This window comes from Narcine bancroftii, chromosome 3, assembly GCF_036971445.1.
Source record: "Narcine bancroftii isolate sNarBan1 chromosome 3, sNarBan1.hap1, whole genome shotgun sequence".
In the NCBI taxonomy this organism is placed as follows: Eukaryota; Metazoa; Chordata; class Chondrichthyes; order Torpediniformes; family Narcinidae; genus Narcine; species Narcine bancroftii.
In genome coordinates, this window is record NC_091471.1 from 372778314 (window position 1) to 372802697 (window position 24384).

The following is a 24384-nucleotide window of genomic DNA, read 5'->3' on the forward strand; positions in this document are numbered from 1 at the left end:
CCCCGCCTCAGAATCCCCAGCTCTGATTCCCTGCCTCAGATTCCCTGCCTCAGATTCCCTGCGTCCGATTCCCCGCCTCTGAATCCCAGCCTCTGAATCCCCGCCTCTGATTCCCCGCCTCTGTTTACCCGCCTCGGATTCCCCGCCTCTGATTCCCCGCCTCTGATTCCCTGCCTCTGATTACCCGCCTCCCTTTCCGCGCAACTTTCCCGGCCTCCGTTTCCCCACTTCTCTTTCCCCGCCTCAGATTCCACGCCAATGATTCCCTGCATCAGATTCCCTGCCTCAGATTCCCTGCCTCTGACTCCCTGCATCAGATTCCCTGCCTCTGATTCCCCGCCTCTGATTCCCCGCTTCTGATTCCCCGCCTCTGATTCCGCGCCTCAGATTCCTTGCCTATGTTTCCCTGCCTCTGATTCCCATCCTCTGATTCCCTGACTCTGATTCCCTGCCTCTGATTCCCTGCCCCTGATTCCCTGCCTCTGATTCCGCGCTTCTGATTCCACGCCTCTCTTTCCGTGTCTCTGATTCCGCGCCTCTGATTCCCTGCCTCTGATACCCTGCCTCTCTTTGCCTGCCTCTATATCCGTGCCTCTTTCTCTGCATCTCGTTTACCACATCTCATTTCCCCACACTGATAACCCGCTTCTGATTCCCCGCCTCCGATTCCCCGCCTCTGATTCCGCACCTATGATTCCCCGCCTCTGATTCCCAGCCTCTGAATCCCCACCTCTGAATCCCCGCCTCTGATTCCCCGCCTCTGATTCCCCGCCTCTGATTCCACGCCACTGATTCCCCGCCTCTGATTCCAGGCCTCTTATTCCCCGCCTCTGATTCCCCACCTCTGTCTGTATGCCTCTCTTTCGCCTCCGCTTTTTCCCCTACACTTTTTCCGCGCCTCTCTTTCCCTCCCTCAATTTCAACATCTCTGTTTGATCTGTTCTGTGTACCTCATTTTCAACACACAATTTCCAACCACTATGTTTCACCCATCACTTTCCCCGCCTCTATTTCTCCGCCTATGTTTACCCACCTCTGTTTACCCACCTGTTTCACCGCCTCTGATTCCCCGCGTATGATTCCCCACCTCTGTCTCTACGCCTCTCTTTCGCCTCCACTCTTTCCCCTCCACTCTTTCCGTGCCTGTCTTTCCCTCCCTCAATTTCAACAACACTGTTTGATCTGTTTTGTGTACCTGATTTTAAACACACAAGTTCCAACCACTATGTTTTGCCCACCTCTTTCCCCGGCTCTATTTATCCACCTATGTTTACCTGCCTCTGTTTACCCGCCTGTTTCACAGCCTCTCATTCCCCACCTCAGATTCCCCGCCTCAGATTCCCTGCCTCTGATTCCCCGGCTCTGATTCCCTGCCTCAGATTCACTGCCTCAAATTCCCTGCCTCTGATTCCCCGCATCTGATTCCCCGCCTCTGATTCCCCGCCTCTGATTCCCCGCCTCTGATTCCACGCCTCTGATTCCCCGCCTCTGATTCCCCGCATCAGATTCTCTAGCTCTGATTCCCTGCCTCAGATTCCCTGCCTCAGATTCCCTGCCTCCCATTCCCCGCCTCTGATTCCCCGCCTCTGATTCCCCGCCTCTGATTCCCCGCCTCTGAATCCCAGCCTCTGAATCCCCGCCTCTGATTCCCCGCCTCTGTTTCCCCGCCTCTGTTTCCCCGCCTCTGATTCCCCGTCTCTGATTCCCTGCCTCTGATTACCCGCCTCCCTTTCCGCGCAACTTTCCCGGCCTCCGTTTCCCCACATCTCTTTCCCCGCCTCAGATTCCACGCCTCTGATTCCCCGCCTCTGATTCCCCACATTTCATTCCACGCCTCTCTTTCCCTGCCTCTATTTCCGCGCCTCTTTCTCTGCCTCTCTTTCCCCACATCTCTTTTCCTCCCTCTGATTCCCCACCTCTGATTCCCCTCCTCTGATTCCCTGCCTCGAATTCCCTGCCTCTGATTCCCCGCCTCTGATTCCCCGCCTCTGATTCCCCTCCTCTGATTCCCTGCCTCTGATTCTCTGCCTCTGATTCCCTGCCTCTGATTCCCCGCCTCTGATTCCCTGCGTCTGATTCCCTGCCTCTGATTCCCTGCCTCTATTTCCGTGCATCTTTCTCTGCATCTTGTTTCCCACATCTCATTACACCCCTCTCATAAACCGCCTCTGATTCCATGCCTGTGATTCCCTGCCTCAGATTCCCCGCCTCAGATTCCCCGACTCAGATTCCCCCTCTCAGATTCCCCGCCTCAGATTCCCTGCCTCAGATTCCCTGCCTCAGATTCCCTGCCTCAGATTCCCTGCCTCAGATTCCCTTCATCTGATTCCCTTCATTTGATTCCCTGCGTCTGATTCCCCGCCTCAGATTCCCCGCCTCTGATTCCCCGCCTCTGATTCCCCACCTCTGATTCCCTGCCTCAAATTCCCTGGCTCATATTCCCTGCTTCAGATTCCCTGCCTCAGATTCCCTGCCTCTGATTCCCCGCATCTGATTCCCCGCCTCTGATTCCCCGCCTCTGATTCCCCGCCTCTGATTCCCCGCCTCTGATGCCCTGCCTCAGTTTCCCCGGCTCTGATTCCCTGCATCAGCTTCCCTGCCTCATATTCCCTGCCTCTGATTCCCCGCCTCTGATTCCCTGCCTCTGATTCCCCGCCTCTGATTCCCTGCCTCAGATTCCCTGCCTCAGATTCCCTGCCTCAGATTCCCTGCCTCTGATTCCCCGCCTCTGATTCCCTGCCTCTGATTCCCTGCCTCAGATTCCCTGCCTCTGATTCCCCGCCTCTTATTCCCCACCTCATATTCCCCGCCTCAGATTCCCCGGCTCTGATTCCCTGCCTCAGATTCCCTGCCTCAAATTCCCTGCCTCTGATTCCCCGCATCTGATTCCCCGCCTCTGATTCCCCGCCTCTGATTCCTCGCATCTGATTCCCCGCCTCTGATTCCCCACCTCTGATTCCACGCCTCTGATTCCCCGCCTCTGATTCCCCGCCTCAGATTCCCCAGCTCTGATTCCCTGCCTCAGATTCCCTGCCTCAGATTCCCTGCGTCCGATTCCCTGCCTCTGAATCCCAGCCTCTGAATCCCCGCCTCTGATTCCCCGCCTCTGTTTCCCCGCCTCGGATTCCCCGCCTCTGATTCCCCGCCTCTGATTCCCTGCCTCTGATTACCCGCCTCCCTTTCCGCGCAGCTTTCCCGGCCTCCGTTTCCCCACTTCTCTTTCCCCGCCTCAGATTCCACGCCTCTGATTCCCTGCATCAGATTCCCTGCCTCAGATTCCCTGCCTCTGACTCCCTGCATCAGAATCCCTGCCTCTGATTCCCCGCCTCTGATTCCCCGCTTCTGATTCCCCGCCTCTGATTCCGCGCCTCAGATTCCTTGCCTATGTTTCCCTGCCTCTGATTCCCTGCCTCTGATTCCCTGACTCTGATTCCCTGCCTCTGATTCCCTGCCCCTGATTCCCTGCCTCTGATTCCGCGCTTCTGATTCCACGCCTCTCTTTCCGTGTCTCTGATTCCGCGCCTCTGATTCCCTGCCTCTGATACCCTGCCTCTCTTTGCCTGCCTCTATATCCGTGCCTGTTTCTCTGCATCTCGTTTACCACATCTCATTTCCCCACACTGATAACCCGCCTCTGATTCCCCGCCTCTGATTCCCCGCCTCTGATTCCCTGCCTCTAATTCCCCGCCTCTGATTCCCCACCTCTGATTCCCCGCCTCTGATTCCCCGCCTCTGATTCCCCACCTCAGATTTCCCGGCTCTGATTCCCTGCCTCAGATTCCCTGCGACAGATTAGCTGCCTCAGATTCCCTGCCTCTGATTCCCCGCCTCTTATTCCCCACCTCTTATTCCCCGCCTCAGATTCCCCGGCTCTGATTCCCTGCCTCAGATTCCCTGCCTCAAATTCCCTGCCTCTGATTCCCCGCATCAGATTCCCCGCCTGTGATTCCCCGCCTCTGATTCCTCGCATCTGATTCCCAGCCTCTGAATCCCCGCCTCTTATTCCCCACCTCTTATTCCCCGCCTCAGATTCCCCGGCTCTGATTCCCTGCCTCAGATTCCCTGCCTCAAATTCCCTGCCTCTGATTCCCCGCATCAGATTCCCCGCCTGTGATTCCCCGCCTCTGATTCCTCGCATCTGATTCCCAGCCTCTGAATCCCTGCCTCTGATTCCACGCCTCTGATTCCCCGCCTCTGATTCCCCGCCTCAGATTCCCCAGCTCTGGTTCCCTGCCTCAGATTCCGTGCCTCAGATTCCCTGCCTCCGATTCCCCGCCTCTGATTCCCCGCCTCTGATACCCCGCCTCTGATTCCCCGCATCTGAATCCCAGCCTCTGAATCCCCGCCTCTGATTCCCCGCCTCTGTTTCCCCGCCTCGGATTCCCCGCCTCTGATTACCCGCCTCCGTTTCCGCGCAACTTTCCCGGCCTCCGTTTCCCCACATCTCTTTCCCCGCCTCAGATTCCACGCCTCTGATTCCCCGCCTCTGATTCCCCACCTTTCAGTCCCCGCCTCTCTTTCCCTGCCACTATTTCCACGCCTCTTTCTCTGCCTCTCTTTCCCCACATCTCTTTTCTTCCCTTTGATTCCCCGCCTCTGATTCCCCTCCTCTGATTCCCTGCCTCTGATTCCCTGCCTCTGATTCCCCGCCTCTGATTCCCCGCCTCTGATTCCCCTCCTCTGATTCCCTGCCTCTGATTCCCTTCCTCTTATTCCGTGTCTCTGATTCCCTGCCTCTGATACCCTGCCTCTCATTCCCTGCCTCTATTTCCGTGCATCTTTCTCTGCATCTTGTTTCCCACATCTCATTTCCCCCCTCTGATTACCCGCCTCTGATTCCATGCCTGTGATTCCCTGCCTCAGATTCCCCGCCTCAGATTCCCCGACTCAGATTCCCCGCCTCAGATTCCCCGCCTCAGATTCCCTGCCTCTGATTCCCCGCCTCTGATTCCCCACCTCTGTCTGTATGCCTCTCTTTCGCCTCCGCTTTTTCCCCTACACTTTTTCCGTGCCTCTCTTTCCCTCCCTCAATTTCAACAACTCTGTTTGATCTGTTCTGTGTAACTCATTTTCAACACACAATTTCCAACCACTATGTTTCACCCATCACTTTCCCCGCCTCTATTTCTCCGCCTATGTTTACCCACCTCTGTTTACCCACCTGTTTCACCGCCTCTGATTCCCCGCCTATAATTCCCCACCTCTGTCTCTACGCCTCTCTTTCGCCTCCACTCTTTCCCCTCCACTCTTTCCGTGCCTGTCTTTCCCTCCCTCAATTTCAACAACACTGTTTGATCTGTTTTGTGTACCTGATTTTAAACACACAAGTTCCAACCACTATGTTTTGCCCGCCTCTTTCACCGCCTCTATTTATCCACCTATGTTTACCTGCCTCTGTTTACCCGCCTGTTTCCCCGCCTCTGATTCCCCACCTTTCATTCCCCGCCTCGCTTTCCCTGCCTCTATTTCCGCGCCTCTTTCACTGCCTCTCTTTCCCCACATCTCTTTTCCTCCCGCTGATTCCCCGCCTCTGATTCCCCGCCTCTGATTCCCTGCCTCTGATTCCCCGCCTCTGATTCCCTGCCTCAGATTCCCTGCCTCAGATTCCCTGCCTCAGATTCCCTGCCTCTGATTCCCCGCCTCTGATTCCCTGCCTCTGATTCCCCGCCTCTTATTCCCCACCTCATATTCCCCGCCTCAGATTCCCCGGCTCTGATTCCCTGCCTCAGATTCCCTGCCTCAAATTCCCTGCCTCTGATTCCCCGCATCTGATTCCCCGCCTCTGATTCCCCGCCTCTGATTCCTCGCATCTGATTCCCCGCCTCTGATTCCCCACCTCTGATTCCACGCCTCTGATTCCCCGCCTCTGATTCCCCGCCTCAGAATCCCCAGCTCTGATTCCCTGCCTCAGATTCCCTGCCTCAGATTCCCTGCGTCCGATTCCCCGCCTCTGAATCCCAGCCTCTGAATCCCCGCCTCTGATTCCCCGCCTCTGTTTACCCGCCTCGGATTCCCCGCCTCTGATTCCCCGCCTCTGATTCCCTGCCTCTGATTACCCGCCTCCCTTTCCGCGCAACTTTCCCGGCCTCCGTTTCCCCACTTCTCTTTCCCCGCCTCAGATTCCACGCCTCTGATTCCCTGCATCAGATTCCCTGCCTCAGATTCCCTGCCTCTGACTCCCTGCATCAGATTCCCTGCCTCTGATTCCCCGCCTCTGATTCCCCGCTTCTGATTCCCCGCCTCTGATTCCGCGCCTCAGATTCCTTGCCTATGTTTCCCTGCCTCTGATTCCCATCCTCTGATTCCCTGACTCTGATTCCCTGCCTCTGATTCCCTGCCCCTGATTCCCTGCCTCTGATTCCGCGCTTCTGATTCCACGCCTCTCTTTCCGTGTCTCTGATTCCGCGCCTCTGATTCCCTGCCTCTGATACCCTGCCTCTCTTTGCCTGCCTCTATATCCGTGCCTCTTTCTCTGCATCTCGTTTACCACATCTCATTTCCCCACACTGATAACCCGCTTCTGATTCCCCGCCTCCGATTCCCCGCCTCTGATTCCGCACCTATGATTCCCCGCCTCTGATTCCCAGCCTCTGAATCCCCACCTCTGAATCCCCGCCTCTGATTCCCCGCCTCTGATTCCCCGCCTCTGATTCCACGCCACTGATTCCCCGCCTCTGATTCCAGGCCTCTTATTCCCCGCCTCTGATTCCCCACCTCTGTCTGTATGCCTCTCTTTCGCCTCCGCTTTTTCCCCTACACTTTTTCCGCGCCTCTCTTTCCCTCCCTCAATTTCAACAACTCTGTTTGATCTGTTCTGTGTACCTCATTTTCAACACACAATTTCCAACCACTATGTTTCACCCATCACTTTCCCCGCCTCTATTTCTCCGCCTATGTTTACCCACCTCTGTTTACCCACCTGTTTCACCGCCTCTGATTCCCCGCGTATGATTCCCCACCTCTGTCTCTACGCCTCTCTTTCGCCTCCACTCTTTCCCCTCCACTCTTTCCGTGCCTGTCTTTCCCTCCCTCAATTTCAACAACACTGTTTGATCTGTTTTGTGTACCTGATTTTAAACACACAAGTTCCAACCACTATGTTTTGCCCACCTCTTTCCCCGGCTCTATTTATCCACCTATGTTTACCTGCCTCTGTTTACCCGCCTGTTTCACAGCCTCTCATTCCCCACCTCAGATTCCCCGCCTCAGATTCCCTGCCTCTGATTCCCCGGCTCTGATTCCCTGCCTCAGATTCACTGCCTCAAATTCCCTGCCTCTGATTCCCCGCATCTGATTCCCCGCCTCTGATTCCCCGCCTCTGATTCCCCGCCTCTGATTCCACGCCTCTGATTCCCCGCCTCTGATTCCCCGCATCAGATTCTCTAGCTCTGATTCCCTGCCTCAGATTCCCTGCCTCAGATTCCCTGCCTCCCATTCCCCGCCTCTGATTCCCCGCCTCTGATTCCCCGCCTCTGATTCCCCGCCTCTGAATCCCAGCCTCTGAATCCCCGCCTCTGATTCCCCGCCTCTGTTTCCCCGCCTCTGTTTCCCCGCCTCTGATTCCCCGTCTCTGATTCCCTGCCTCTGATTACCCGCCTCCCTTTCCGCGCAACTTTCCCGGCCTCCGTTTCCCCACATCTCTTTCCCCGCCTCAGATTCCACGCCTCTGATTCCCCGCCTCTGATTCCCCACATTTCATTCCACGCCTCTCTTTCCCTGCCTCTATTTCCGCGCCTCTTTCTCTGCCTCTCTTTCCCCACATCTCTTTTCCTCCCTCTGATTCCCCACCTCTGATTCCCCTCCTCTGATTCCCTGCCTCGAATTCCCTGCCTCTGATTCCCCGCCTCTGATTCCCCGCCTCTGATTCCCCTCCTCTGATTCCCTGCCTCTGATTCTCTGCCTCTGATTCCCTGCCTCTGATTCCCCGCCTCTGATTCCCTGCGTCTGATTCCCTGCCTCTGATTCCCTGCCTCTATTTCCGTGCATCTTTCTCTGCATCTTGTTTCCCACATCTCATTACACCCCTCTCATAAACCGCCTCTGATTCCATGCCTGTGATTCCCTGCCTCAGATTCCCCGCCTCAGATTCCCCGACTCAGATTCCCCCTCTCAGATTCCCCGCCTCAGATTCCCTGCCTCAGATTCCCTGCCTCAGATTCCCTGCCTCAGATTCCCTGCCTCAGATTCCCTTCATCTGATTCCCTTCATTTGATTCCCTGCGTCTGATTCCCCGCCTCAGATTCCCCGCCTCTGATTCCCCGCCTCTGATTCCCCACCTCTGATTCCCTGCCTCAAATTCCCTGGCTCATATTCCCTGCTTCAGATTCCCTGCCTCAGATTCCCTGCCTCTGATTCCCCGCATCTGATTCCCCGCCTCTGATTCCCCGCCTCTGATTCCCCGCCTCTGATTCCCCGCCTCTGATGCCCTGCCTCAGTTTCCCCGGCTCTGATTCCCTGCATCAGCTTCCCTGCCTCATATTCCCTGCCTCTGATTCCCCGCCTCTGATTCCCTGCCTCTGATTCCCCGCCTCTGATTCCCTGCCTCAGATTCCCTGCCTCAGATTCCCTGCCTCAGATTCCCTGCCTCTGATTCCCCGCCTCTGATTCCCTGCCTCTGATTCCCTGCCTCAGATTCCCTGCCTCTGATTCCCCGCCTCTTATTCCCCACCTCATATTCCCCGCCTCAGATTCCCCGGCTCTGATTCCCTGCCTCAGATTCCCTGCCTCAAATTCCCTGCCTCTGATTCCCCGCATCTGATTCCCCGCCTCTGATTCCCCGCCTCTGATTCCTCGCATCTGATTCCCCGCCTCTGATTCCCCACCTCTGATTCCACGCCTCTGATTCCCCGCCTCTGATTCCCCGCCTCAGATTCCCCAGCTCTGATTCCCTGCCTCAGATTCCCTGCCTCAGATTCCCTGCGTCCGATTCCCTGCCTCTGAATCCCAGCCTCTGAATCCCCGCCTCTGATTCCCCGCCTCTGTTTCCCCGCCTCGGATTCCCCGCCTCTGATTCCCCGCCTCTGATTCCCTGCCTCTGATTACCCGCCTCCCTTTCCGCGCAGCTTTCCCGGCCTCCGTTTCCCCACTTCTCTTTCCCCGCCTCAGATTCCACGCCTCTGATTCCCTGCATCAGATTCCCTGCCTCAGATTCCCTGCCTCTGACTCCCTGCATCAGAATCCCTGCCTCTGATTCCCCGCCTCTGATTCCCCGCTTCTGATTCCCCGCCTCTGATTCCGCGCCTCAGATTCCTTGCCTATGTTTCCCTGCCTCTGATTCCCTGCCTCTGATTCCCTGACTCTGATTCCCTGCCTCTGATTCCCTGCCCCTGATTCCCTGCCTCTGATTCCGCGCTTCTGATTCCACGCCTCTCTTTCCGTGTCTCTGATTCCGCGCCTCAGATTCCCTGCCTCTGATACCCTGCCTCTCTTTGCCTGCCTCTATATCCGTGCCTGTTTCTCTGCATCTCGTTTACCACATCTCATTTCCCCACACTGATAACCCGCCTCTGATTCCCCGCCTCTGATTCCCCGCCTCTGATTCCCTGCCTCTAATTCCCCGCCTCTGATTCCCCACCTCTGATTCCCCGCCTCTGATTCCCCGCCTCTGATTCCCCACCTCAGATTTCCCGGCTCTGATTCCCTGCCTCAGATTCCCTGCGACAGATTAGCTGCCTCAGATTCCCTGCCTCTGATTCCCCGCCTCTTATTCCCCACCTCTTATTCCCCGCCTCAGATTCCCCGGCTCTGATTCCCTGCCTCAGATTCCCTGCCTCAAATTCCCTGCCTCTGATTCCCCGCATCAGATTCCCCGCCTGTGATTCCCCGCCTCTGATTCCTCGCATCTGATTCCCAGCCTCTGAATCCCCGCCTCTTATTCCCCACCTCTTATTCCCCGCCTCAGATTCCCCGGCTCTGATTCCCTGCCTCAGATTCCCTGCCTCAAATTCCCTGCCTCTGATTCCCCGCATCAGATTCCCCGCCTGTGATTCCCCGCCTCTGATTCCTCGCATCTGATTCCCAGCCTCTGAATCCCTGCCTCTGATTCCACGCCTCTGATTCCCCGCCTCTGATTCCCCGCCTCAGATTCCCCAGCTCTGATTCCCTGCCTCAGATTCCGTGCCTCAGATTCCCTGCCTCCGATTCCCCGCCTCTGATTCCCCGCCTCTGATACCCCGCCTCTGATTCCCCGCATCTGAATCCCAGCCTCTGAATCCCCGCCTCTGATTCCCCGCCTCTGTTTCCCCGCCTCGGATTCCCCGCCTCTGATTACCCGCCTCCGTTTCCGCGCAACTTTCCCGGCCTCCGTTTCCCCACATCTCTTTCCCCGCCTCAGATTCCACGCCTCTGATTCCCCGCCTCTGATTCCCCACCTTTCAGTCCCCGCCTCTCTTTCCCTGCCACTATTTCCACGCCTCTTTCTCTGCCTCTCTTTCCCCACATCTCTTTTCTTCCCTCTGATTCCCCGCCTCTGATTCCCCTCCTCTGATTCCCTGCCTCTGATTCCCTGCCTCTGATTCCCCGCCTCTGATTCCCCGCCTCTGATTCCCCTCCTCTGATTCCCTGCCTCTGATTCCCTTCCTCTTATTCCGTGTCTCTGATTCCCTGCCTCTGATACCCTGCCTCTCATTCCCTGCCTCTATTTCCGTGCATCTTTCTCTGCATCTTGTTTACCACATCTCATTTCCCCCCTCTGATTACCCGCCTCTGATTCCATGCCTGTGATTCCCTGCCTCAGATTCCCCGCCTCAGATTCCCCGACTCAGATTCCCCGCCTCAGATTCCCCGCCTCAGATTCCCTGCCTCTGATTCCCCGCCTCTGATTCCCCACCTCTGTCTGTATGCCTCTCTTTCGCCTCCGCTTTTTCCCCTACACTTTTTCCGTGCCTCTCTTTCCCTCCCTCAATTTCAACAACTCTGTTTGATCTGTTCTGTGTAACTCATTTTCAACACACAATTTCCAACCACTATGTTTCACCCATCACTTTCCCCGCCTCTATTTCTCCGCCTATGTTTACCCACCTCTGTTTACCCACCTGTTTCACCGCCTCTGATTCCCCGCCTATGATTCCCCACCTCTGTCTCTACGCCTCTCTTTCGCCTCCACTCTTTCCCCTCCACTCTTTCCGTGCCTGTCTTTCCCTCCCTCAATTTCAACAACACTGTTTGATCTGTTTTGTGTACCTGATTTTAAACACACAAGTTCCAACCACTATGTTTTGCCCGCCTCTTTCACCGCCTCTATTTATCCACCTATGTTTACCTGCCTCTGTTTACCCGCCTGTTTCCCCGCCTCTGATTCCCCACCTTTCATTCCCCGCCTCGCTTTCCCTGCCTCTATTTCCGCGCCTCTTTCACTGCCTCTCTTTCCCCACATCTCTTTTCCTCCCGCTGATTCCCCGCCTCTGATTCCCCGCCTCTGATTCCCTGCCTCTGATTCCCCGCCTCTGATTCCCTGCCTCAGATTCCCTGCCTCAGATTCCCTGCCTCAGATTCCCTGCCTCTGATTCCCCACCTCTGATTCCCCGCCTCTTATTCCCCGCCTCTGATTCCCCAACTCTGATTCCCCGCCTCTGTTGCCCTGCCTCAGATTCCCCGGCTCTGATTCCCTGCATCAGCTTCCCTGCCTCATATTCCCTGCCTCTGATTCCCCGCCTCTGATTCCCTGCCTCTGATTCCCCGCCTCTGATTCCCTGCCTCAGATTCCCTGCCTCAGATTCCCTGCCTCAGATTCCCTGCCTCTGATTCCCCACCTCTGATTCCCTGCCTCTGATTCCCTGCCTCAGATTCCCTGCCTCTGATTCCCCGCCTCTTATTCCCCACCTCATATTCCCCGCCTCAGATTCCCCGGCTCTGATTCCCCGCCTCTGATTCCCCGCCTTTGATTCCCCTCCTCTGATTCCCTGCCTCTGATTCCCTGCCTCTGATTCCCTGCCTCTGATTCCCCGCCTCTGATTCCCTGCCTCTGATTCCCTGCCTCTGATTCCCTGCCTCTGATCCCGGGCCTCTGATTCCACGCCTCTCTTTCCGTGTCTCTGATTCCCTGCCTCTGATACCCTGCCTCTCATTCCCTGCCTCTATTTCCGTGCATCTTTCTCTGCATCTTGTTTCCCACATCTCATTTCCCCCCTCTGATTACCCGCCTCTGATTCCATGCCTGTGATTCCCTGCCTCAGATTCCCCGCCTCTTATTCCCCACCTCTTATTCCCCGCCTCAGATTCCCCGGCTCTGATTCCCTGCCTCAGATTCCCTGCCTCAAATTCCCTGCCTCTGATTCCCCGCATCAGATTCCCCGCCTGTGATTCCCCGCCTCTGATTCCTCGCATCTGATTCCCAGCCTCTGAATCCCCGCCTCTTATTCCCCACCTCTTATTCCCCGCCTCAGATTCCCCGGCTCTGATTCCCTGCCTCAGATTCCCTGCCTCAAATTCCCTGCCTCTGATTCCCCGCATCAGATTCCCCGCCTGTGATTCCCCGCCTCTGATTCCTCGCATCTGATTCCCAGCCTCTGAATCCCTGCCTCTGATTCCACGCCTCTGATTCCCCGCCTCTGATTCCCCGCCTCAGATTCCCCAGCTCTGATTCCCTGCCTCAGATTCCGTGCCTCAGATTCCCTGCCTCCGATTCCCCGCCTCTGATTCCCCGCCTCTGATACCCCGCCTCTGATTCCCCGCATCTGAATCCCAGCCTCTGAATCCCCGCCTCTGATTCCCCGCCTCTGTTTCCCCGCCTCGGATTCCCCGCCTCTGATTACCCGCCTCCGTTTCCGCGCAACTTTCCCGGCCTCCGTTTCCCCACATCTCTTTCCCCGCCTCAGATTCCACGCCTCTGATTCCCCGCCTCTGATTCCCCACCTTTCAGTCCCCGCCTCTCTTTCCCTGCCACTATTTCCACGCCTCTTTCTCTGCCTCTCTTTCCCCACATCTCTTTTCTTCCCTCTGATTCCCCGCCTCTGATTCCCCTCCTCTGATTCCCTGCCTCTGATTCCCTGCCTCTGATTCCCCGCCTCTGATTCCCCGCCTCTGATTCCCCTCCTCTGATTCCCTGCCTCTGATTCCCTTCCTCTTATTCCGTGTCTCTGATTCCCTGCCTCTGATACCCTGCCTCTCATTCCCTGCCTCTATTTCCGTGCATCTTTCTCTGCATCTTGTTTACCACATCTCATTTCCCCCCTCTGATTACCCGCCTCTGATTCCATGCCTGTGAATCCCTGCCTCAGATTCCCCGCCTCAGATTCCCCGACTCAGATTCCCCGCCTCAGATTCCCCGCCTCAGATTCCCTGCCTCTGATTCCCCGCCTCTGATTCCCCACCTCTGTCTGTATGCCTCTCTTTCGCCTCCGCTTTTTCCCCTACACTTTTTCCGTGCCTCTCTTTCCCTCCCTCAATTTCAACAACTCTGTTTGATCTGTTCTGTGTAACTCATTTTCAACACACAATTTCCAACCACTATGTTTCACCCATCACTTTCCCCGCCTCTATTTCTCCGCCTATGTTTACCCACCTCTGTTTACCCACCTGTTTCACCGCCTCTGATTCCCCGCCTATGATTCCCCACCTCTGTCTCTACGCCTCTCTTTCGCCTCCACTCTTTCCCCTCCACTCTTTCCGTGCCTGTCTTTCCCTCCCTCAATTTCAACAACACTGTTTGATCTGTTTTGTGTACCTGATTTTAAACACACAAGTTCCAACCACTATGTTTTGCCCGCCTCTTTCACCGCCTCTATTTATCCACCTATGTTTACCTGCCTCTGTTTACCCGCCTGTTTCCCCGCCTCTGATTCCCCACCTTTCATTCCCCGCCTCGCTTTCCCTGCCTCTATTTCCGCGCCTCTTTCACTGCCTCTCTTTCCCCACATCTCTTTTCCTCCCGCTGATTCCCCGCCTCTGATTCCCCGCCTCTGATTCCCTGCCTCTGATTCCCCGCCTCTGATTCCCTGCCTCAGATTCCCTGCCTCAGATTCCCTGCCTCAGATTCCCTGCCTCTGATTCCCCACCTCTGATTCCCCGCCTCTTATTCCCCGCCTCTGATTCCCCAACTCTGATTCCCCGCCTCTGTTGCCCTGCCTCAGATTCCCCGGCTCTGATTCCCTGCATCAGCTTCCCTGCCTCATATTCCCTGCCTCTGATTCCCCGCCTCTGATTCCCTGCCTCTGATTCCCCGCCTCTGATTCCCTGCCTCAGATTCCCTGCCTCAGATTCCCTGCCTCAGATTCCCTGCCTCTGATTCCCCACCTCTGATTCCCTGCCTCTGATTCCCTGCCTCAGATTCCCTGCCTCTGATTCCCCGCCTCTTATTCCCCACCTCATATTCCCCGCCTCAGATTCCCCGGCTCTGATTCCCCGCCTCTGATTCCCCGCCTTTGATTCCCCTCCTCTGATTCCCTGCCTCTGATTCCCTGCCTCTGATTCCCTGCCTCTGATTCCCCGCCTCTGATTCCCTGCCTCTGATTCCCTGCCTCTGATTCCCTGCCTCTGATCCCGGGCCTCTGATTCCACGCCTCTCTTTCCGTGTCTCTGATTCCCTGCCTCTGATACCCTGCCTCTCATTCCCTGCCTCTATTTCCGTGCATCTTTCTCTGCATCTTGTTTCCCACATCTCATTTCCCCCCTCTGATTACCCGCCTCTGATTCCATGCCTGTGATTCCCTGCCTCAGATTCCCCGCCTCAGATTCCCCGACTCAGATTCCCCGCCTCAGATTCCCCGCCTCAGATTCCCTGCCTCTTATTCCCCGCCTCTGATTCCCCTCCTCTGATTCCCTGCCTCTGATTCCCTTCCTCTTATTCCCTGCCTCTGATTCCCCGCCTCTGATTCCCTGCCTCTGATTCCCTGCCTCTAATTCCCTGCCTCTGATTCTGGTCCTCTGATTCCAAGCCTCTCTTTCCGTGTCTCTGATTCCCCACCTCTGATTCCCTGCCTCTGATACCCTGCCTCTCATTCCCTACCTCTATTTCCGTGCATCATTCTCTGCATCTTGTTTCCCACATCTCATTTCCCCCCTCTGATAACCCGCCTCTGATTCCATGCCTGTGATTCCCTGCCTCAGATTCCCCGCTTCAGATTCCCCTACTCAGATTCCCCGCCTCAGATTTCCCGCCTCAGATTCCCTGCCTCAGATTCCCTGCCTCAGATTCCCTGCCTCAGAATCCCAGCCTCAGTTTCCCTTCATCTGATTCCCTTCATTTGATTCCCTGTGTCTGATTCCCGGCCTCTGATTCCCCGCCTCTGATTCCCCGCCTCTGATTCCCCACCTCTGATTCCCTGCCTCAGATTCCCTGGCTCAGATTCCCTGCTTCAGATTCCCTCCCTCAGATTCCCTGCCACTGATTCCCCGCATCTGATTCCCCGCCTCTGATTCCCCGCTTCTGATTCCCGCCTCTGATTCCCTGCCTCTGATTCCCCGCCTCTGAATCCCCACCTCTGATTCCTCGCCTCTGATTCCCTGCCTCAGATTCCCCGGCTCTGATTCCATGCCTGAGATTCCCTGCCTCAGATTCCCTGCCTCCGATTCCCCGCCTCAGATTCCCCGCCTATGATTCCCCGCCTCTGATTCCCAGCCTCTGAAACCCCACCTCTGAATCCCCGCCTCTGATTCCCCGCCTCTGATTCCACGCCTCTGATTCCCCGCCTCTGATTCCAGGCCTCTTATTCCCCGCCTCTGATTCCCCACCTCTGATTGCCTGCCACTGATTGCCCGCCTCTGATTCCCCGCCTCTGATTCCCCGCCTCTGATTCCCCACCTCTGTCTGTATGCCTCTCTTTCGCCTCCGCTTTTTCCCCTACACTTTTTCCGCGCCTCTCTTTCCCTCCCTCAATTTCAACAACTCTGTTTGATCTGTTCTGTGTAACTCATTTTCAACACACAATTTCCAACCACTATGTTTCACCCATCACTTTCCCCGCCTCTATTTCTCCGCCTATGTTTACCCACCTCTGTTTACCCACCTGTTTCACCGCCTATGATTCCCCGCCTATGATTCGCCACCTCTGTCTCTACGCCTCTCTTTCGCCTCCACTCTTTCCCCTCCACTCTTTCCGTGCCTGTCTTTCCCTCCCTCAATTTCAACAACACTGTTTGATCTGTTTTGTGTACCTGATTTTAAACACACAAGTTCCAACCACTATGTTTTGCCCGCCTCTTTCACCGCCTCTATTTATCCACCTATGTTTACCTGCCTCTGTTTACCCGCCTGTTTCACAGCCTCTCATTCCCCACCTCAGATTCCCCGCCTCTGATTCCCTGCCTCTGATTCCCCGGCTCTGATTCCCTGCCTCAGATTCCCTGCCTCAAATTCCCTGCCTCTGATTCCCCGCATCTGATTCCCCGCCTCTGATTCCCCGCCTCTGATTCCTCGCATCTGATTCCCCGCCTCTGATTCCCCGCCTCTGATTCCACGCCTCTGATTCCCCGCCTCTGATTCCCCGCATCAGATTCTCTAGCTCTGATTCCCTGCCTCAGATTCCCTGCCTCAGATTCCCTGCCTCCCATTCCCCGCCTCTGATTCCCCGCCTCTGATTCCCCGCCTCTGATTCCCCGCCTCTGAATCCCAGCCTCTGAATCCCCGCCTCTGATTCCCCGCCTCTGTTTCCCCGCCTCTGTTTCCCCGCCTCTGATTCCCCGTCTCTGATTCCCTGCCTCTGATTACCCGCCTCCCTTTCCGCGCAACTTTCCCGGCCTCCGTTTCCCCACATCACTTTCCCCGCCTCAGATTCCACGCCTCTGATTCCCCGCCTCTGATTCCCCACATTTCATTCCACGCCTCTCTTTCCCTGCCTCTATTTCCGCGCCTCTTTCTCTGCCTCTCTTTCCCCACATCTCTTTTCCTCCCTCTGATTCCCCACCTCTGATTCCCCTCCTCTGATTCCCTGCCTCGTATTCCCTGCCTCTGATTCCCCGCCTCTGATTCCCCGCCTCTGATTCCCCTCCTCTGATTCCCTGCCTCTGATTCTCTGCCTCTGATTCCCTGCCTCTGATTCCGCGCCTCTGATTCCCTGCCTCTGATTCCCTGCCTCTGATTCCCTGCCTCTATTTCCGTGCATCTTTCTCTGCATCTTGTTTCCCACATCTCATTACCCCCCTCTCATAAACCGCCTCTGATTCCATGCCTGTGATTCCCTGCCTCAGATTCCCCGCCTCAGATTCCCCGACTCAGATTCCCCCTCTCAGATTCCCCGCCTCAGATTCCCTGCCTCAGATTCCCTGCCTCAGATTCCCTGCCTCAGATTCCCTGCCTCAGATTCCCTTCATCTGATTCCCTTCATTTGATTCCCTGCGTCTGATTCCCCGCCTCAGATTCCCCGCCTCTGATTCCCCGCCTCTGATTCCCCACCTCTGATTCCCTGCCTCAAATTCCCTGGCTCATATTCCCTGCTTCAGATTCCCTGCCTCATATTCCCTGCCTCTGATTCCCCGCATCTGATTCCCCGCCTCTGATTCCCCGCCTCTGATTCCCCGCCTCTGATTCCCCGCCTCTGATGCCCTGCCTCAGTTTCCCCGGCTCTGATTCCCTGCATCAGCTTCCCTGCCTCATATTCCCTGCCTCTGATTCCCCGCCTCTGATTCCCTGCCTCTGATTCCCCGCCTCTGATTCCCTGCCTCAGATTCCCTGCCTCAGATTCCCTGCCTCAGATTCCCTGCCTCTGATTCCCCGCCTCTGATTCCCTGCCTCTGATTCCCTGCCTCAGATTCCCTGCCTCTGATTCCCCGCCTCTTATTCCCCACCTCATATTCCCCGCCTCAGATTCCCCGGCTCTGATTCCCTGCCTCAGATTCTCTGCCTCAAATTCCCTGCCTCTGATTCCCCGCATCTGATTCCCCGCCTCTGATTCCCCGCCTCTGATTCCTCGCATCTGATTCCCCGCCTCTGATTCCCCGCCTCTGATTCCCCGCCTCAGATTCCCCAGCTCTGATTCCCTGCCTCAGATTCCCTGCCTCAGATTCCCTGCGTCCGATTCCCCGCCTCTGAATCCCAGCCTCTGAATCCCCGCCTCTGATTCCCCGCCTCTGTTTCCCCGCCTCGGATTCCCCGCCTCTGATTCCCCGCCTCTGATTCCCTGCCTCTGATTACCCGCCTCCCTTTCCGCGCAACTTTCCCGGCCTCCGTTTCCCCACTTCTCTTTCCCCGCCTCAGATTCCACGCCTCTGATTCCCTGCATCAGATTCCCTGCCTCAGATTCCCTGCCTCTGATTCCCTGCATCAGATTCCCTGCCTCTGATTCCCCGCCTCTGATTCACCGCTTCTGATTCCCCGCCTCTGATTCCGCGCCTCAGATTCCTTGCCTATGTTTCCCTGCCTCTGATTCCCTGCCTCTGATTCCCTGACTCTGATTCCCTGCCTCTGATTCCCTGCCCCTGATTCCCTGCCTCTGATTCCGCGCTTCTGATTCCACGCCTCTCTTTCCGTTTCTCTGATTCCGCGCCTCTGATTCCCTGCCTCTGATACCCTGCCTCTCTTTGCCTGCCTCTATATCCGTGCCTCTTTCTCTGCATCTCGTTTACCACATCTCATTTCCCCACACTGATAACCCGCCTCTGATTCCCCGCCTCTGATTCCCCGCCTCTGATTCCCTGCCTCTAATTCCCCGCCTCTGATTCCCCACCTCTGATTCCCCACCTCTGATTCCCCGCCTCTGATTCCCCGCCTCTGATTCCCCACCTCAGATTTCCCGGCTCTGATTCCCTGCCTCAGATTCCCTGCGACAGATTCCCTGCCTCAGATTCCCTGCCTCTGATTCCCCGCCTCTTATTCCTCACATCTTATTCCCCACCTCAGATTCCCCGGCTCTGATTCCCTGCCTCAGATTCCCTGCCTCAAATTCCCTGCCTCTGATTCCCCGCATCTGATTCCCCGCCTGTGATTCCCCGCCTCTGATTCCTCGCATCTGATTCCCAGCCTCTGATTCCCCGCCTCTGATTCCACGCCTCTGATTCCCCGCCTCTGATACCCCGCCTCTGATTCCCCGCATCTGAATCCCAGCCTCTGAAACCCCGCCTCTGATTCCCCGCCTCTGTTTCCCCGCCTCGGATTCCCCGCCTCTAATTACCCGCCTCCGTTTCTGCGCAACTTTCCCGGCCTCCGTTTCCCCACATCTCTTTCCCCGCCTCAGATTCCACGCCTCTGATTCCCCGCCTCTGATTCCCCACCTTTCATTCCCCGCCTCTCTTTCCCTGCCACTATTTCCACGCCTCTTTCTCTGCCTCTCTTTCCCCACATCTCTTTTCTTCCCTCTGATTCCCCGCCTCTGATTCCCCTCCTCTGATTCCCTGCCTCTGATTCCCTGCCTCTGATTCCCCGCCTCTGATTCCCCGCCTCTGATTCCCCTCCTCTGATTCCCTGCCTCTGATTCCCTGCCTCTTATTCCCTGCCTCTGATTCCCCGCGTCTGATTCCCTGCCTCTGATTCCCTGCCTCTGATTCCCTGCCTCTGATTCCGGTCCTCTGATTCCAAGCCTCTCTTTCCGTGTCTCTGATTCCCCGCCTCTGATTCCCTGCCTCTGATACCCTGCCTCTCATTCCCTACCTCTATTTCCGTGCATCATTCTCTGCATCTTGTTTCCCACATCTCATTTCCCCCCTCTGATAACCCGCCTCTGATTCCCCGCCTAAGATTTCCCGCCTCAGATTCCCTGCCTCAGATTCCCTGCCTCAGATTCCCTGCCTCAGAATCCCAGCCTCAGATTCCCTTCATCTGATTCCCTTCATTTGATTCCCTGTGTCTGATTCCCGGCCTCTGATTCCCCACCTCTGATTCCCTGCCTCAGATTCCCTGGCTCAGATTCCCTGCTTCAGATTCCCTGCCTCAGATTCCCTGCCACTGATTCCCCGCATCTGATTCCCCGCCTCTGATTCCCCGCTTCTGATTCCCGCCTCTGATTCCCTGCCTCTGATTCCCCGCCTCTGAATCCCCGCCTCTGATTCCTCGCCTCTGATTCCCTGCCTCAGATTCCCCGGCTCTGATTCCATGCCTGAGATTCCCTGCCTCAGATTCCCTGCCTCCGATTCCCCGCCTCTGATTCCCCGCCTATGATTCCGCGCCTCTGATTCCCAGCCTCTGAAACCCCACCTCTGAATCCCCGCCTCTGATTCCCCGCCTCTGATTCCACGCCTCTGATTCCCCGCCTCTGATTCCAGGCCTCTTATTCCCCGCCTCTGATTCCCCACCTCTGATTGCCTGCCACTGATTGCCCGCCTCTCATTCCCCGCCTCTGATTCCCCGCCTCTGATTCCCCACCTCTGTCTGTATGCCTCTCTTTCGCCTCCGCTTTTTCCCCTACACTTTTTCCGCGCCTCTCTTTCCCTCCCTCAATTTCAACAACTCTGTTTAATCTGTTCTGTGTAACTCATTTTCAACACACAATTTCCAACCACTATGTTTCACACATCACTTTCCCCGCCTCTATTTCTCCGCCTATGTTTACCCACCTCTGTTTACCCACCTGTTTCACCGCCTCTGATTCCCTGCCTATGATTCCCCACCTCTGTCTCTACGCCTCTCTTTCGCCTCCACTCTTTCCCCTCCACTCTTTCCGTGCCTGTCTTTCCCTCCCTCAATTTCAACAACACTGTTTGATCTGTTTTGTGTACCTGATTTTAAACACACAAGTTCCAACCACTATGTTTTGCCCGCCTCTTTCACCTCCTCTATTTATCCACCTATGTTTACCTGCCTCTGTTTACCCGCCTGTTTCCCCGCCTCTGGTTCCCCACCTTTCATTCCCCGCCTCGCTTTCCCTGCCTCTATTTCCGCGCCTCTTTCACTGCCTCTCTTTCCCCACATCTCTTTTCCTCCCGCTGATTCCCCGCCTCTGATTCCCCGCCTCTGATTCCCTGCCTCTGATTCCCCGCCTCTGATTCCCTGCCTCAGATTCCCTGCCTCAGATTCCCTGCCTCAGATTCCCTGCCTCTGATTCCCCGCCTCTGATTCCCCGCCTCTTATTCCCCGCCTCTGATTCCTCGCCTCTGATTCCCCGCCTCTGATGCCCTGCCTCAGATTCCCCGGCTCTGATTCCCTGCATCAGCTTCCCTGCCTCATATTCCCTGCATCAGTTTCCCCGCCTCTGATTCCCTGCCTCTGATTCCCCGCCTCTGATTCCCTGACTCAGATTCCCTGCCTCAGATTCCCTGCCTCAGATTCCCTGCCTCTGATTCCCCGCCTCTGATTCCCTGCCTCTGATTCCCTGCCTCAGATTCCCTGCCTCTGATTCCCCGCCTCTTATTCCCCACCTCATATTCCCTGCCTCAGATTCCCCGGCTCTGATTCCCTGCCTCAGATTCCCTGCCTCAAATTCCCTGCCTCTGATTCCCCGCATCTGATTCCCCGCCTCTGATTCCCCGCCTCTGATTCCTCGCATCTGATTCCCCGCCTCTGATTCCCCACCTCTGATTCCACGCCTCTGATTCCCCGCCTCTGATTCCCCGCCTCAGATTCCCCAGCTCTGATTCCCTGCCTCAGATTCCCTGCCTCAGATTCCCTGCGTCCGATTCCCCGCCTCTGAATCCCAGCCTCTGAATCCCCGCCTCTGATTCCCCGCCTCGGTTTCCCAGCCTCGGATTCCCCGCCTCTGATTCCCCGCCTCTGATTCCCTGCCTCTGATTACCCGCCTCCCTTTCCGCACAACTTTCCCGGCCTCCGTTTCCCCACTTCTCTTTCCCCGCCTCAGATTCCACGCCTCTGATTCCTCGCCTCTGATTCCCCACCTTTCATTCCCTGCCTCTCTTTCCCTGCCCCTATTTCCGCGCCTCTTTCTCTGCCTCTCTTTCCCCACATCTCTTTTCCTCCCACTGATTCCCCGCCTCTGATTCCCCTCCTCTGATTCCCTGCCTCTGATTCCCCGCCTCTGATTCCCCGCCTCTGATTCCCCGCCTTTGATTCCCCTCCTCTGATTCCCTGCCTCTGATTCCCCGCCTCTGATTCCCTGCCTCTGATTCCCTGCCTCTGATTCCCTGCCTCTGATCCCGGGCGTCTGATTCCACGCCTCTCTTTCCGTGTCTCTGATTCCCTGCCTCTGATACCCTGCCTCTCATTCCATGCCTCTATTTCCGTGCATCTTTCTCTGCATCTTGTTTCCCACATCGCATTTCCCCCCTCTGATAACCCGCCTCTGATTCCATGCCTGTGATTCCCTGCCTCAGATTCCCCGCCTCAGATTCCCCGACTCAGATTCCCCGCCTCAGATTCCCCGCCTCAGATTCCATGCCTCAAATTCCCTGCCTCAGATTCCCTGCCTCAGATTCCCTGCCTCAGATTCCCTTCATCTGATTCCCTTCATTTGATTCCCTGCGTCTGATTCCCGGCCTCTGATTCCCCGCCTCTGATTCCCAGCCTCTGATTCCCCACCTCTGATTCCCTGCCTCAGATTCCCTGGCTCAGATTCCCTGCTTCAGATTCGCTGCCTCAGATTCCCTGCCACTGATTCCCCGCATCTGATTCCCCGCCTCTGATTCCCCGCTTCTGATTCCCGCCTCTGATTCCCTGCCTCTGATTCCCCGCCTCTGAATCCCCGCCTCTGATTCCTCGCCTCTGATTCCCTGCCTCAGATTCCCCGGCTCTGATTCCATGCCTCAGATTCCCTGCCTCAGATTCCCTGCCTCCGATTCCCCGCCTCTGATTCCGCGCCTATGATTCCCCGCCTCTGATTCCCAGCCTCTGAATCCCCACCTCTGAATCCCCGCCTCTGATTCCCCGCCTCTGATTCCCCGCCTCTGATTCCACGCCACTGATTCCCCGCCTCTGATTCCAGGCCTCTTATTCCCCGCCTCTGATTCCCCACCTCTGATTGCCTGCCACTGATTGCCCGCCTCTGATTCCCCGCCTCTGATTCCCCGCCTCTGATTCCCCACCTCTGTCTGTATGCCTCTCTTTCGCCTCCGCTTTTTCCCCTACACTTTTTCCGCGCCTCTCTTTCCCTCCCTCAATTTCAACAACTCTGTTTGATCTGTTCTGTGTACCTCATTATCAACACACAATTTCCAACCACTGTTTCACCCATCACTTTCCCCGCCTCTATTTCTCCGCCTATGTTTACCCACCTCTGTTTACCCACCTGTTTCACCGCCTCTGATTCCCCGCGTATGATTCCCCACCTCTGTCTCTACGCCTTTCTTTCGCCTCCACTCTTTCCCCTCCACTCTTTTCGTGCCTGTCTTTCCCTCCCTCAATTTCAACAACACTGTTTGATCTGTTTTGTGTACCTGATTTTAAACACACAAGTTCCAACCACTATGTTTTGCCCGCCTCTTTCCCCGCCTCTATTTATCCACCTATGTTTACCTGCCTCTGTTTACCCGCCTGTTTCACCGCCTCTCATTCCCCACCTCAGATTCCCCGCCTCTGATTCCCTGCCTCTGATTGCCCGGCTCTGATTCCCTGCCTCAGATTCCCTGCCTCAAATTCCCTGCCTCTGATTCCCCGCATCTGATTCCCCGCCTCTGATTCCCCGCCTCTGATTCCTCGCATCTGATTCCCCGCCTCTGATTCCCCGCCTCTGATTCCACGCCTCTGATTCCCCGCCTCTGATTCCCCGCATCAGATTCTCCAGCTCTGATTCCCTGCCTCAGATTCCCTGCCTCAGATTCCCTGCCTCCCATTCCCCGCCTCTGATTCCCCGCCTCTGATTCCCCGCCTCTGATTCCCCGCCTCTGAATCCCAGCCTCTGAATCCCCGCCTCTGATTCCCCGCCTCTGTTTCCCCGCCTCTGTTTCCCCGTCTCTGATTCCCCGTCTCTGATTCCCTGCCTCTGATTACCCGCCTCCCTTTCCGCGCAACTTTCCCGGCCTCCGTTTCCCCACATCTCTTTCCCCGCCTCAGATTCCACGCCTCTGATTCCCCGCCTCTGATTCCCCACATTTCATTCCACGCCTCTCTTTCCCTGCCTCTATTTCCGCGCCTCTTTCTCTGCCTCTCTTTCCCCACATCTCTTTTCCTCCCTCTGATTCCCCACCTCTGATTCCCCTCCTCTGATTCCCTGCCTCAAATTCCCTGCCTCTGATTCCCTGCCTCTGATTCCCTGCCTCTGATTCCCCTCCTCTGATTCCCTGCCTCTGATTCTCTGCCTCTGATTCCCTGCCTCTGATTCCCCGCCTCTGATTCCCTGCCTCTGATTCCCTGCCTCTGATTCCCTGCCTCTGATTCCGCGCCTCTGATTCCACGCCTCTCTTTCTGTGTCTCTGATTCCCCGCCTCTGATTCCCTTCCTCTGATACCCTGCCTCTCATTCCCTGCCTCTATTTCCGTGCATCTTTCTCTGCATCTTGTTTCCCACATCTCATTTCCCCCCTCTGATAAACCGCCTCTGATTCCATGCCTGTGATTCCCTGCCTCAGATTCCCCGCCTCAGATTCCCCGACTCAGATTCCCCCTCTCAGATTCCCCGCCTCAGATTCCCTG